The following is a 9,109-nucleotide window of genomic DNA, read 5'->3' as shown; positions in this document are numbered from 1 at the left end:
CTTATGATCAAAATAAGGCTTTTACTAAACATATCGTTGATGCTTTAATGCAATCTTATGAAGAAAAGTTTGAACTAGAAGTTTCTATCCCTAGAAAACTTTATGATGAGTGGGAACCTAGTATTAAAATTAAGATCAAAGATCATGAATGCTATGCTTTATGTGATTTGGGTGCTAGTGTTTCCACGATTCCAAAAACTCTGTGTAATGTGTTAGGTTTCCGTGAATTTGATGATTGTTCTTTAAATTTGCACCTTGCGGATTCCACCATTAAGAAACCTATGGAAAGAATTAATGATGTTCATATTGTTGCAAATAGGAATTATGTGCCCATAGATTTCATTGTTCTTGATATAGATTGCAATCCTACATGTCCTATTATTCTTGGTAGACCTTTCCTTAGAACGATTGGTGCAATTATTGACATGAAAGAAGGAAATATTAGATTCCAATTTCCATTAAGGAAAGGCATGGAACACTTCCTATAAATAAAATTAAATTACCTTATGAATCTATTATGAGAGCCACTTATGGATTGCATACCGAAGATGGCAAATACCTAGATATATTCTTGTTTTTATGCCTAGCTAGGGGCGTTAAACGATAGCGCTTGTTGGGAGGCAACCCAATTTTATTTTTGTTCCTTACTTTTTGTTACTGTTTAATAATAAATAATTCATCTATCCTCTGTTATGATTGTGTTTTTATGTTTTAATTAGTGTTTGTGCCAAGTAAAGCCTTTAGGATCTTCTTGGGTGATTGTTGTTTGATCTTGCTGAAACAAAACAGAAAGTATGTGCTCACGAGAATAATTTTCATTTTTTTACCAGAGAGCGATAAAATACCAATTCCAACTGCAGTAGATCAATATACAAATTATTTAGGTCATACTGATTTTTCAGAATTTTTGGAGTTACATAAGTACTTGAAACCTCCAGATTGCTACAGACTGTTCTGTTTTGACATATTCTGTTTTTCGTGTGTTGTTTGCTTATTTTGATGAATCTATGGATAGTATCAGGGCGTATGAACCATAGATAAGTTGGAACACAGTAGGTTTAACACCAATATAAATAAAGAATGAGTTCATTACAGTACTTTAAAGTGGTGATTTATTATCTTATACTAACGAAGCTCATGAGATTTTCTGTTGAGTTTTGTGTTGTGAAGTTTAGTTTTTGGGTAAAGATTTGATGGATTTTGGAATAAGGAGTGGCAAGAGACTAAGCTTGGGGATGCCCAAGGCACCCCAAGGTAAAATTCAAGGACAACAAAAATCCTAAGCTTGGGGATGCCCCGAAAGGCATCCCCTCTTTCGTCTTCGTCTCTCGGTAACTTTACTTGAGGCTATATTTTTATTCACCGCATGATATGTGTTTTGCTTGGAGTGTCTTGTATGATTTGATTCTTTGATTTTTAGTTTACCACAATCATCCTTGCTGTACACACCTTTTGGGAGAGACACACATGAATCAGAATTTATTAGAATACCCTATGTACTTCACTTATATCTTTTGAGCTATATAGTATTGCTCTAGTGCTTCACTTATATCTTTTTAGAGCACGGTGGTGGTTTTATTTTATAGAAATTATTGATCTCTCATGCTTCACTTATATTATTTTGAGAGTCCTTTATAACAGCATGGTAATTTGCTTTGGTTATAAAACTATTCCTAATATGATGGGCATCCAAGCTAGGTATAATAAAAACTTTCATATAAAGTGCGTTGAATGCTATGAGAAGTTTGATACTTGATGATTGTTTTGAGATATGAAGATGGTGACATTAGAGTCATGCTAGTTAAGTAATTGGGAAATTAGGAAATACTTGTGTTGAGGTTTGCAAGTCTCGTAGCATGCACGTATGGTAACCATTGTGCGACAAATTTGAAGCATGAGGTGTTCTTTGATTGCCTTCCTTATGAGTGGCGGTCGGGAACGAGCGATGGTCTTTTCCAACCAATCTATCCCCCTAGGAGCATGCGCGTAGTGCTTGGTTCTGATGACTTGTAGATTTTTTTCAAATAAGTATGTTAGTTCTTTATGACTAATGTTGAGTCCATGGATTATACGCACTCTCACCCTTCCATCATTGCTAGCCTCTTCGGTACCGTGCATTGCCCTTTCTCACCTCGAGAGTTGGTGCAAACTTCACTGGTGCATCCAAACCCCATGATATGATACGCTCTTTCACACATAAACCTCCTTATATCTTCCTCAAAACATCCACCATACCTACCTATTATGGCATTTCCATAGCCATTCCGAGATATATATTGCCATGAAACTTTCCACTGTTCCGTTTTTTATGACACGCTCCATCCTTGTCATATCGCCTTGCATGATCATGTAGTTGACATCGTATTTGTGGCAAAGCCACCGCTCATAAGTTTTATACATGTCACTCTTGAATCATTGCACATCCCGGTACGCCGCCGGAGGCATTCATATAGAGTCATATTTTGTTCTAGTATTGAGTTGTAAATAAATAGAAGTGTGATGATCATAATTATTAGAGCATTGTCCCGTGAGGAAATAAACAAAAGAGAAAGGCCAAATAAAAAAAAGAAGGCCCAAAAAAAGAAAAAAAGAAAAAAAATGAGAGAAAAAGAGAGAAGGGGCAATGTTGCTATCCTTTTTCCACACTTGTGCTTCAAAGTAGCACCATGATCTTCATGAGCAAGCAAGTTGGATGCACACCCACTTAGTTTCTTTTGTTGAGCTTTGATACATTTATAGCTCTAGTGCATCCGTTGCATGGCAATCCCTACTCCTCGCATTGACATCAATTGATGGGCATATCCATAGCCCGTTGATTAGCCGTGTCAATGTGAGACTTTCTCCTTTTTCTGTCTTCTCCACACAACCTCCATCATCGTATTCTATTCTAGCCATAGTGCTATGTCCGTGGCTCGCGCTCATGTATTGCGTGAAAGTTGAAATGGTTTGAGAATACTAAAGTATGAAACAATTGCTTGGCTTGTCATCGGGGTTGTGCATGATGGGAGCATTTTGTGTGACGAAAATGAAGCATGACCAAACTATATGATTTTGTAGGGATGAGCTTTCTTTGGCTATGTTATTTTGAGAAGACATAATTGCTTGGTTAGTATGCTTGAAGTATTATTGTTTTTATGTCAATATTAAACTTTTGTCTTGAATCTTTTGGATCTAAACATTCATGCCACAATAAAGAAAATTACATTGAAAATTATGTTAGGTAGCATTCCACATCAAAAATTATGTTTTTATCATTTACCTACTCGAGGACGAGTAGGAATTAAGCTTGGGGATGCTTGATACGTCTCCAACGTATCTATATTTTTGATTGTTCCATGCTATTATATTATCTGTTTTGGATGTTTAATGGGCTTTAATATGCACTTTTATATTATTTTTGGGACTAACCTATTAACCAAAGGCCCAGTGCAAATTGATGTTTTTTTGCCTATTTTAGTGTTTCATAGAAAAGAATATCAAACGGAATCCAAATGGAACGAAACCTTCACGAGGATCTTTCTTGGAACAAACGCAACCCAGGAGACTTGGAGTACAAGTCTGGAAGTCCGCGAAGCTTCCACGAGGCAGGGGGTGTGTCCAGGGGGTAGGCGCGCCCCCCACCCTCGTGGGCCCCACTAAACTCCACCAACGTACTTCTTTCGCCTATATATACCCATGTACCCTAAAAACATCCAGGAGAGCCACAAAACCACTTTTCCACCACCGCAACCTTCTATACCCGTGAGATCCCATCTTGGGGCCTTTTCCGGCGATCTGGCGGAGGGGGATTCGATCACGGAGCGCTTCTACATCAACACCATAGCCTCTCCGATGATGTGTGAGTAGTTTACCACAGACCTTCGGGTCCATAGTTATTAGCTAGATGACTTCTTCTCTCTCTTTGGTTCTCAATACAAACTTCTCCTCAATGTTCTTGGAGATCTATTCGATGTAATACTCTTTTGCGGTGTGTTTGCCGAGATCCGATGAATTGTGGGTTTATGAATTTGATTATCTATGAATATTATTTGGATCTTCTCTGAATTCTTATATGCATGGTTTGATATCTTTGCAAGTCTCTTCGAATTATTGGTTTAGTTTGGCGTACTAGATTGATCTTTCTTGCAATGGGATAAGTGCTTAGCTTTGGGTTCAATATTGCGGTGTCCTTTCCCAGTGATAGCAGGGGCAGCAAAGCACGTATTGTATTGTTGCCATCGAGGATAAAAAGATGGGGTTTATATCATATTGCTTGAGTTTATCCCTCTACATCATGTCATCTTGCCTAATGTGTTACTCCGTTCTTATGAACTTAATACTCTAGATGCATGCTGGATATCGGTCAATGTGTGGAGTAATAGTAGTAGATGCAGAATCGTTTTGGTCTACTTGACACGGACGTGATGCCTATATTCATGATCATTGCCTTAGGTATCATCATAACTATGAGATTTTCTATCAATTGCTCGGCAATAATTTGTTCACTTACCGTAATACATGCTAGCATGAGAGAAGCCACTAGTGAAACCTATGGCCCCCGAGTCTACTTTACATCATATAAGTTTCCGATCTATAGTTCTAGTTTACTATTTATTTTGCAATCTTTATTTTCCAATCTATACAACAAAAATACCAAAAATATGTATCTTATTATCTTTATCAGATCTCGCTTTTGCAAGTGGCCGTGAAGGGATTGACAACCCCTTTATCGCGTTGGTTGCAAGGTTGTTGATTGTTTGTGCAGGTACTAGGCGACTTGTGTGTAGTCTCCTACTGGATTGATACCTTGGTTCTCAAAAACTGAGGGAAATACTTACGCTACTTTGCTGCCTCATCCTTTCCTCTTCAAGGGAAAACCAATGAATGCTCAAGAGGTAGCAGCAATCCATCGGGGCGTGGGGCCGAGGCCGGGTTCATGTTTTTGATAAAGGCCTCCACCTCCGCAGCATCAAATGGGGCGAGTAGGGCCGCATTCTCCTCCGGGGAGATTTGTTGGTCAGGCGATCAAATATGGTCGGCAAGGGCGACCCCCCCCCCCGAGGGCGCCCCGCAAATAATGACCTGTAGAAGTCGTCGACCAGCAAGCGGATAACCTGAGGGTCCTGAAACAGCTAACCACCTTCCCATAAAAGGGGATTGGAGCATCGACGCCTACGTCCATTAGCGATGGCCTGGAAGTAAGCTATGTCGTCACCAAACGGCACCCAATTTATAGAGCCCCACTGGCGCCAAAATTCCTCCTCCTTGGAATAGATCTCCATTAGAGAGTCTTCCAGATTGTATCTATGAGCCCACTCTTCAGCGGAGATCCCTGAAATATCCGCGTGAACGTCAAGGGCATGTATCTCCTCGAGGAGGGAAGCCTTTTGGATCCGAAGATCCCTCCCAATATTTGCACCCCAACCTTTCATGAACTACCTGGACCGCCTGGACAGATGATGCCATTCATCCAGGATCAACATCTCCCTATGGGGCTCGGCTAACGCCGAGACCCAATGAGCCTGGACGGCTGCCATAAAGCCTGGCTGCCAGAGCCAGAAAGCTTCAAAATGAAACCGTGGTGGAGGGCGGGGTCTCTCATCCCTAGATGACAAGAGAAGGGGAACATGGTCGGACCCAATGCGAGTAATAGCCTGAAGAGAAGCCAAGGGGAACTAAAGCTCCTAGTCAGGAGAGACGAACACATGGTCCAACACACTAAGGGTCGGGGAAACCTGTCGATTGGTCCAGGTAAGTCTTGCCCCGACCCTGTCCAGATCGAGAAGGCCTAAGTCCGCAACCCAGTCGTTGAATCGCCGAATCTCCGCAAGATCGACACTCGAGTAACTCTTTTCCTCAGCGGAGCGGAGGATGTTGAAGTCTCCTCCTACAACTACTGGCAGGGTCGTGGAGGCAATCTTGGAGTGGAGCTCGGCCAAGAAAGCGGCCGAGCGACTATGGTCGGCCGGGCCATAGGCCACGATGATCTCCCACTTAAAGTTCATATCACGTTCCCATACTTCCATGCTGACGAAGTGGGATCCACGACCCATGGATCCCACCTCAAAGGTGGCATCCTTCACACCTAGAAGGATGCCACCGGAGTGACCTATCACTCCACTAGATGGCAACCAGTGCCATGCGAATAGATGTCTACTAAGGCGCTCAAGTTCTATGAGAGAGAACTCAGTGCGCATTATTTCTTGGATTGCTACCACATCAATGGACTCATCGCGCATGTACTCGATAAGGTGCCTGCGGCGACCATCGTGACTGAAGCCCCGCAGGTTCCAAAATAGAGCGTGCATGATCACTCGCCTAACAGGTCCTCCCTGGACCCTACGGTAGTAGTAGCACTGAGGGGCCGACGCAACTGGGCGGTACGAGAACGCGTTCGACCACTAATCTCACGCGGGACGTCCTCCAGGCGGCCCCGACCCCCACCTCGGCGGGGCGTAGGGGGAGCCTCTATAGTTACTGCCGCCTGGCGAGCCCGAGTGGTCGCGAGATGGCTCTCCAAAATCTCCTTGGCCTGGAGGGACGCAAGCTACTCTAAGACCGGCCCCTTCTCGCCACGGAAAACTATAGCCGAGTCGGCTGCGACCTGGGCCAGATGGCCAAGTGGAACACCAGCAAGAGCGGAGAAGGAATTGACGCAAATATCATCAGAATCAGGACAAGGAGCCTGGGAGTCGGACGGACCTGTGTTGAGGTTGCGGATGGCGGCCCGTCGTGACGCCTTCTCCACCGCAGTAGGCGAGGCCCCCGCCAGCCGAGGGGCTACCTCGATCCGGCACTCTTCCGGGCCAACGAGGCCAGAGTAGAGGGCGAGCGATGGCGGCCCCGGCCCTTGGGCGGCCTGGACGACGAGGGAGAGGAGGTGGCCGCAGGACCGGTCTCCAGAAGAGCCATTGCTGAGGGATCCTCTTGGACGGGCATGATACGTCTCCGCCGTATCTACTTTTCCAAACACTTTTGCCCTTGTTTTGGACTCTAACTTGTATGATTTGAATGGAACTAACCCGGACTGACGCTGTTTTCAGCAGAATTGCCATGGTGTTGTTTTATGTGCAGAAAACAAATATTCTCGGAATGACCTAAAACTCCACGGAACATCTTAGAAAAAACAATAAAAAATCCTCGCCAAAGATGAAGACCAAGGGGCCCACACCCTTCTCACGAGGGTGGGGGCGCCCCCCTACCTCGTGGGCCCCTTGTTGCGTCTCCGACTCCAACTCCACCTCCATATATTGAGTTTTGACGAGAAAAAAATCAGAGAGAAGAAATCATCGCGTTTTACGATACGGAGCCGCCGCCAAGCCCTAAAACCTCTCAGGAGGGCTGATCTCGAGTCCGTTCAGGGCTCCGGAGAGGGGGATTCGTTGTCGTCGTCATCATCAACCATCCTCCATCACCAATTTCATGATGCTCACCGCCGTGCGTGAGTAATTCCATCATAGGCTTGCTGGACGGTGATGGGTTGGATGAGATTTATCATGTAATCGAGTTAGTTTTGTTAGGTTTTGATCCCTAGTATCCATTATGTTCTGAGATTTATGTTGCTATGACTTTGCTATGCTTAATGCTTGTCACTAGGGCCCGAGTGCCATGATTTCAGATATGAACCTATTATGTTTTCATGAATATATGTGAGTTCTTGATCCTATCTTGCAAGTCTATAGTCACCTACTATGTGTTATGATCCGGCAACCCCGAAGTGACAATAATCGGGACCACTCCCGGTGATGACCATAGTTTGAGGAGTTCATGTATTCACTATGTGCTAATGCTTTGCTCCGGTTCTCTATTAAAAGGAGGCCTTAATATCCCTTAGTTTCCAATAGGACCCTGCTGCTGAAGGAAATATGCCCTAGAGGCAATAATAAAGTTATTATTTATTTCCTTATATCATGATAAATGTTTATTATTCATGCTAGAATTGTATTAACCGGAAACATAATACATGTGTGAATACATAGACAAACAGAGTGTCACTAGTATGCCTCTACTGGACTAGCTCGTTAATCAAAGATGGTTATGTTTCCTAACCATGAACAAAGAGTTGTTATTTGATTAACGGGATCACATCATTAGGTGAATGATCTGATTGACATGACCCATTCCGTTAGCTTAGCACCCGATCGTTTAGTATGTTGCTATTGCTTTCTTCATGACTTATACATGTTCCTATGACTATGATATTATGCAACTCCCGTTTGCCGGAGGAACACTTTGTGTGCTACCAAACGTCACAACGTAACTAGGTGATTATAAAGGTGCTCTACAGGTGTCTCCAAAGGTACATGTTGGGTTGGCGTATTTCGAGATTAGGATTTGTCACTCCGATTGCCAGAGAGGTATCTCTAGGCCCTCTCGGTAATGCACATCACATAAGCCTTGCAAGCGTTGCAACTAATGAGTTAGTTTTGAGATGATGTATTACGGAACGAGTAAAGAGACTTGCGGGTAACGAGATTGAACTAGGTATTGAGATATCGACGATCGAATCTCGGGCAAGTAACATACCGATGACAAAGGGAACAACGTATGTTGTTATGCGGTCTAACCGATAAAAGATCTTCGTAGAATATGTAGGAGCCAATATGAGCATCCAGGTTCCGCTATTGGTTATTAACCGGAGACGTGTCTCGGTCATGTCTACATTGTTCTCGAACCCGTAGGGTCCGCACGCTTAAGGTTTTGAGGACAGTTATATTATGAGTTTATGCATTTTGATGTACCGAAATTTGTTCGGAGTCCCGGATGTGATCACGGACATGACGAGGAGTCTCGAAATGGTCGAGACATAAAGATTGATATATTGGAAGCCTATATTTGGATATCGGAAGTGTTCCGGGTGAAATCGGGATTTTACCGGAGTACCGGGAAGTTATCGGAACCCCCCGGGAGGTATATGGGCCTTAGTGGGCCTTAGTGGAAGAGAGGAGAGGTGGCCAGGGCTGGGCCGTGCGCCCCTCCCCCCTATTCCGAATAGGACAAGGAGAGGGGGCCGGCGCCCCCCTTCCTTTTCTCTCTCCTCTTTCCCCCCTCCCGAATCCTATTCCGAATAGGAAAGGGGGGAATCCTACTCCCGGAGGGAGTAGGACTCCTCCTGGCGCGCCCTATCCTG

This window comes from Triticum dicoccoides, chromosome 2A, assembly GCF_002162155.2.
Source record: "Triticum dicoccoides isolate Atlit2015 ecotype Zavitan chromosome 2A, WEW_v2.0, whole genome shotgun sequence".
Classification (NCBI taxonomy): domain Eukaryota; kingdom Viridiplantae; phylum Streptophyta; class Magnoliopsida; order Poales; family Poaceae; genus Triticum; species Triticum dicoccoides.
Note: the sequence above shows the minus strand (reverse complement) of the source record.